General features: G+C 49.1%; 1 protein-coding gene across 1 annotated transcript in view; it reads left to right on the forward strand.

The window, feature by feature from the left end:
* LOC104628724 (general transcription factor II-I-like) overlaps positions 1-1,001 on the forward strand; it is a gene marked incomplete at its 5' end in the record, with an annotated part of 21,536 nt that extends 20,535 nt beyond the window's left edge. Inside the window, one exon of the mRNA XM_010297393.1 lies at positions 701-1,001. The remainder of the gene's footprint in view (positions 1-700) is intronic.
* Between the last annotated feature and the right edge of the window lie 5,695 nt (positions 1,002-6,696).

The following is a 6,696-nucleotide window of genomic DNA, read 5'->3' on the forward strand; positions in this document are numbered from 1 at the left end:
CCCCCGCCACGAAGCAGTGGCTGGGGGAGCCGGGAGCCTGCGGGTTTCACTCCTGGCACCATCCGGCTTTTTGGAGACGAGGACAGCCTTGGCCATGGCCCTCCGTCCGTGCGGCATAAACACAGCCTGGCACGGGAGGGCTGCTGACGGCATCGGGGTGAGGGACTGACTGAAGGGACAAATCCAGAAATGATTTGGCAGCAGCTGGCGGACGTGCCAACATGCCAGCTGCCGTGTCCTGAGAATTAGAAGTCCAGCAGTAGTCTTCCTAACAAATTGGTGAAGTCTGCTTAGGAAATATTTGTCATAAAACTGAACGTGGCAGGAGAAAATAGATTAAAGAAAAACTTTCACTTTGTCGTGGGAAGCACTTCACCCAGTGGGGGTATAAAAAGCCATTTCACTTGTCCATTAAAGATCACAGAAATTTTCTCTGAGCAGTAGCTGCACAATTTGGTGCTGCAGTGGTTCGGATTTTTGGATGCTTTAGGCCATCCACTGGATTTATACTAAAGCAAATATTTGATCGACACTCTTACAGAGAGCACTGAAGCACACATGTAATCTTATATTTATTGAGAGCAATGCTTTCTGAATGTAGACCTAAAGGACTCAAAAAGGCAACGCAAACTACTCGTATTTGTAAGCAGATACAGAGCTGCAATGAAACTAACTCACTTTTGTAATTTTTCTTATCTAGTCAGAAGCACCCAGTTCTGAGAAGAGCCTGCCGGGACTGTCTTGAGCTGTGTAATATAACTGTATAAGAGAAGTACCTTCTATACAAACCCTTTTTGTACTTTTAGATAGAAATGTCTACTTTTTCAGCAGTTCTGTGAATTGACTTAAAGCAAAGAATGACTGTAGATTTGGAATGGCTGGTTTTCCTTTGGGATATATTATAAGGAGTAAATTTGATGCAGCAGTGCTGGGGAGATGACAGGGATTAAAAACAACAGGGACTTAACAAGAGGCTGTCTCCATTTCCCAATAAAACTGAATTTCACTGTACCTGAATGCATCTCAGCTTTTCTAAATGAAAAATTCCTGCAAGTAGTTCAATTTGTTAGTTTTACTTTGGGGAAAAAAAAAAATCATTAATTTTTGGTTCTTACTCCTTTAATGGCTGATTGGACAATAGTATCTGTATATTTGAACTAATTTTTCCTATGATATCTATCACAATTCATAAGTTTTTCATAAATAAAAGATAAACTGGTTCACTTGACCGTTAGTACACATTAATGAGATGGACTGTGAAATGGCCAGTATTTCAGTGTGTGAATTAGGAATCAATTTAAATTAAACCCTGTTATAGTTTGTTCCATTAATTCAAAGTAGTAAGTGCATGTCTTCTCAGAATATCAGATGGTTTATATATGACGGGTCTGGTCTTGCAGTCCTAACGTAGGCAAAACTCGCATGGACCTGTGTGAGAGCTTTTCTCCTGAAGGCTGTGGGGGAATGCCCTTCCGTTTATCTAGAACTAGTTACGGAAACGTAAGCTGCTGTAAGTCCTACTATGTCAAAAGTTAAGTCCCCTATACTCCTGGTTACACCCCACATCATGTAAGAGACTCATGTACGCTTTTTTTTTTTTTAAGTTTCACAAACCGTAAGAGATGTAAAGTTCTGGCTATATCATAATCTCTGTAGAGAAGATACTGATTATTGTAAAGGTTTCTCTTTTATCGGCATGAGTTTGGGATGACTGCATTATGCACAAATGGTAAACCTTATTCCCTGATTAAGAAATAAAGACCTTTCTGATGGTTCTCGTGGCTGTCCATGCAGTATACGTTTACATATTTCACAACAAACCAAGTTCTAGCAGTAATTCTGTAGGCAGGTAGAACATGCAGAGCTATTAATTCCAGCGAAGGAAGGAAGTTCCAGTCATGCTGTTCAGACAGAAATCCAGCTCCAGCTGGGCGAAGTTGTCGTATCTTCAAGGAAAATTTTGAACCCTTGAGTTCAATTGGATACGGTGTCTGTTCCTTGGGAGCAACTTGAAATTCAGCAGATGAATTCAGAGCAGCGCATGCTCTGTCATTCTAGAGGCAAGGGAGAGCTGTGGGACGCGTGCTTGCATTTTCACAATTACTCCGTGCAGGTCTGAGTGCTCTCACTTAGATATTGGGACCTTGTGCTGTTGGTGTCAGTAGGAGCAGGGTTAGCTCCACGCCGAGTCATTTTGAAAACGCTCGTCCCGGTTCTACCTTCCAGCTCTCCAGATGGTAACCGACGCAATGTAGCCGACGCAGTGCTGCCTTCCTGCCTCGGCAAACAGCCGCTATCTCAGTCCCATGGGACGGAGCCCGTTGACTTTACTTACCTGTGAATTCTCAGCCGGTTGGCTACTGTCCCAGATTATAACCACTGACGTATTTCACCGCTGATTAATAGATGTGCTCAGTTACCGAGCCTCTATAAATTGGTTGTTATCGGGGTGACGGCCAGTTTCACGATTGCTGCTAGAAAGGTTTGGAATAGGGAAATGAGTTAATGCAGCTTTCCCCGGGCTTTCAGCTGGCTCTCAGCTTCCCCTTTTGAAAAAGCGGAGGCATGGTCCATCCACGCTCAGCTATCTTTAGGAGGCACTTTTTGCACAGCTGCCGGCCCAGCAAGGCTGTATATTGCTGATGGAGTCGTCAGTGCTCGCTCAAAATGAGGACGAGGCATCATAGCAAAAGAACTGTGAAAACAAGTAATTCCAGGCTACTGCCTTGTCAAGTATATAGCAGCGCAGTGTGGACATCCTGCAGCTTTGCGTGCAGGAGCTGGAAAAAAAAGAAAGCGAGAACTGATGCAGTGGTTTTGCTGGAAAGACTGGGAGTCCTTATGTGACGCTGGGAGTTAGGGTGATGGCGTGCGTTGTGTCTGTCCCGCTGCTGAGCTTGCAGTAATGCCTGTGGGTGCGTCAGTGTTCAGCACTGAAGTCTCTTTCTGGTTTCAGACATTTTGAATTATATCCCGTAGAGAGACGTTAGACTGACAAAATAATTGCACCAATATTTATACTTTCCAAATATCAATTTTATATTAAAAATTATCTATCTCTATATATAGTTCTAACAGGTAGCAGACTTCTAAGATGTTGACCGTGTATGAAAATCTCACTCATTTCCAGACTAGTAATACATGAGGTGTGTCACTCTTTGGCTATTGAGTGATAATGCCCTAAAAAGCCTTGGCTGTACTAATAAACAAGTAAATAAATAAAATTGCAACAACTTACCAGTGCTCTGACTCTTTCTTGTTACAGGAAAGAAGCTTTGTGGAGATGAAGCAGCAGACCAGTGTCTGTTCTCTGTGTTACTGAACTTTAAAAGCCTGTGCTGCACCTTGGGCCAGTTCCTTTCTCTTAAATAGGAATTTTCGATCCAGGTAGCGTAGGATCCAGGGTGCCCATGGTGGAGCCTGCTGTTCCTCAGGTACGGCACCCCGGCTTTTCTCACACCGGTAACCACTACGTGCCAGATGAGGTCCAGCACCTCCATCATGCAGCTGCTGGCCAGAGTTTTTTCCCCTGGGATTTGAAGTTTAATGCATACAGAACTTGAGCCCGTTCTCCTTCATTTCTTTTTGTATCTGTCCTATCAGCGAGAGGCTGCTAAGGAAGAGGGCAAACTTTCATTTTCGTGATTTTGCAACAGCTGTTGGAGCACGTAGTACTGTTCACACACAGCAGTTTGCCATCAGCGACATAAACGCCTCCCTTGGCTCTGGATTGAATTAAGCTTAAACTGCGAAAAATCAAAATTACAGTTTGAACAAAATTAGGGTGGCATTCCTTTCTTCAGCTTTTAATTTCTAGGAGGTTTTGGTACTTATTAGGGGTGGAGCAGAAAAGAGGATAGTCCACTTGCCTAAGAAACTCTAAACCTCCAGTGCTTCATCTTCAATAACCTTGATTAAAATCCATCAGCCTCAGTCCCGTATCTGCTGTTCTCACTCCAAAGCAGTTGTATATTGCTGTAAAGCACTGCTGCCAACTCTCCAGCTTGAGGCCAGTGGAAGTTCTCCATCTCTCTCAAAAATCCGGTCCTGCATTCAGATGCCAGCCTTGTTGCACAAAACACGAATCGGCTCATGAGCTCCTTAAACTCAGCTTGTTTATCAGATAAGTCATTACTCCTCCCAGAATTTTATTCTAAAATTATCCTTCTTGACACCCAGTAGCTATGGGACCGTTGGTGGAAGTAGTAAGCAGTGTATCGTACGGAGTTACGTGTCGCATCTCACTGTGAGCTAACCCATCGCCAGCAGTGAGATCTACAAGCTCCGTTTCGTTTCTCACATCACAAGATGAGGAATGAGGAAACGGGAAGAAACATGTGAATTAAGCGGTTTCCAGTAATGCGCTGTCTGTCACGCAGTTTTAAATGTGGTACAAACAATTGTAATTATGAAATCAGCTTTCATGACAAAGTTTGTGGTGGTTCTGCATAAGAAGCAGTGATCTGGCTGCTAACCAAGCAGAATCCAAACAGCCCTGGAGGTTTCTTTTTTAATATTACCGGTTGCACGGTTTTGCCTTGCGTACAGGGAAGTCCCCGTGTTAAAATGATAAGAAACCAAATTTAAATGATCATTTCTGATCTCAACAGCTGCAAAGCACCATCCTTGAGATTCATTCATCCTTGAGGGGAAAGCTATGGTTAGTATTTGATTATTTTTTTTAACGCAGTCAGGGCAAGCTTTTGTCTTTAGAGCTAATGAGGGTATTAGCCCAGGGAGGGGCTGTCCTGCGCCACCGTTTGCGGCTGACGGTCGGTGGGGAGAGCCCGTGTTAGCTCCGCTGGCGGTTTGGGGGTGCTGCTGCCAGGAACGGGGACGCGGGTGTTGCCCCACTGACCAAGATGTCTCCGCTCCCGGCTGAGCGTGGGTCTGGTCTTTCTCTGACCGGGGCGGAGGAGGAGGATGCTGATGTGCTGCCATTTCGGAGGGGCTTTGCTGGGGACCCTCACGCTCTCCAAGTGGGAGGCAGGGGTCCATCTCTAGCCCACCGTGGGGTTTCCTCATGCCTGGGGTCCCCTGTGGCCGGTGCTCCCGCACAGCCCTGTGACCAGGTAAGACAGTGAGCGGAGCTGTGGCGCTGGGGCTGGTTCGGGTCCTCAGGGGCTGCTCAAGGGAGCCTTTTGGGGGCAGATTTTGGGGAAGCTGCAGGTGACTGAAAGGAAACAGTGATGCAAGGGCAGGAGCTTTTGTACACGCAGCCTGTGGTTGCCCCACCTGCCTGCGCCGTGCCCCCAGCTTCCCCGCCCGCCCTGGGAGCGCAGGACGGTACCTCCCAGTACAGAGGATGGTGCTGCCGTCCCTGGGCTCGGGGAGCGCGTTACATGCGTCATTCAGCCCATCCAGCTCTGCTCGAGAACGTGAAGACTCCTCTGGTTGCCACTGCCAAGGCACTTGTCTGTCCTTGACACCCCGTGCCATCACGGGGCAGCGTCAGCGGTCGGAGGGGCCGCTTGGCTCTCGGGGCAGCCGACCGGGCCCTGGCCCTTCACTGTCCTCTGATTTCAGGTGTGCTCCCAGGGCATCCCCGAGGTTTCCCTCCTGCCCGCCTCCTCCCAGCCCCAGAGCTGCTGGAGGGGCCAGGCTGGAGGATCCCTACGGGAAACACCAACTCAATACAAACCACAGTGGGTAAACAATTACAGGCGCGATTGCAGCGGGACTTCCGCTTTCCCGGGGGCTTTAACGGCGAAGCGGAGCTGTGCGAAGGCAGAGGGGAGGAGAGGACGCCGAGACGCCCGGGGAGGCAGGAGCAGGGGCCGGAGCGGGACGCCGCGGCTGGGAGCAGCTATGGGGGATGCCTTCATCCGGCACATCCAGCTGCTGGGCTACGAGAAAAGGTTTTTCCCCAGCCAGCACTATGTGAGTACGCAGCGACCTTCCGACAAGCTGAGCAGCAAGGACTGGTGGGGGTAAAAAGCCTGGCCAGCATATATCGTTAGATAACTGTGATCGAGGGCCTAAGAGCATCCTTTTTGGGGGGGGTCATGGCATCTGGCATGAGCTGGAGGCAGCCAGAGGCTAGAATGTCCTGAACACACAAGATTCTGGGCACCTCCTTTGCAAGCCATCGATTACTTCACAGGCTTGGAAAGTGCTTGTCCCTCTTTGATCCCCACCCATCTGCATGTTTCTGTCCCCTCGCTCGCTGCCTGGGCAGAGCTACCCGCATTGAGGTGGTGGAAGAAAAACACGGTTTATCTGAAATGGAAACGGCGATGGGGCTCCCCGGGGGCTTTGGCCGCAGCGGGGCGCGGGGTCCCGCTCGCCCGCAGAGCTGCAGCGCCTCTGCCTTGCCCCTCAGGTCTACATGTTCCTGGTGAAGTGGAACGACCTCTCCGAAAAGCTCGTCTACCGCCGCTTTACCGAGATATACGAGTTCCACGTGAGTCGTCCCGGGGTGGGCACCAGCCCCCAGCCCAGCGCACCAGGGCCTGGGGTTGGGAGAAAGAGGAGGGCAAATTCTAGCTGAAATTGCCCCAAAACAAACCTGGCTGAAAAGAGGCTCCTGGGACCCTGTGCTTCAATCTTCTTTGCCCCTTGAAGCTCTTTGCCCCTTGAAGCGGGGAGCCGCCGGCTCTGTGCTCCCCTGGCAGGTTTCTCCCGGTGTCGAGGCGCGGGGTCCAGCCAGCACGTGCCAGCGGGCAGCGGGGCGCGCGCCAGTAAGGGGGGCAAAAC

Source organism: Phaethon lepturus, unplaced genomic scaffold (assembly GCF_000687285.1).
Source record: "Phaethon lepturus isolate BGI_N335 unplaced genomic scaffold, ASM68728v1 scaffold37341, whole genome shotgun sequence".
Taxonomy (NCBI): domain Eukaryota; kingdom Metazoa; phylum Chordata; class Aves; order Phaethontiformes; family Phaethontidae; genus Phaethon; species Phaethon lepturus.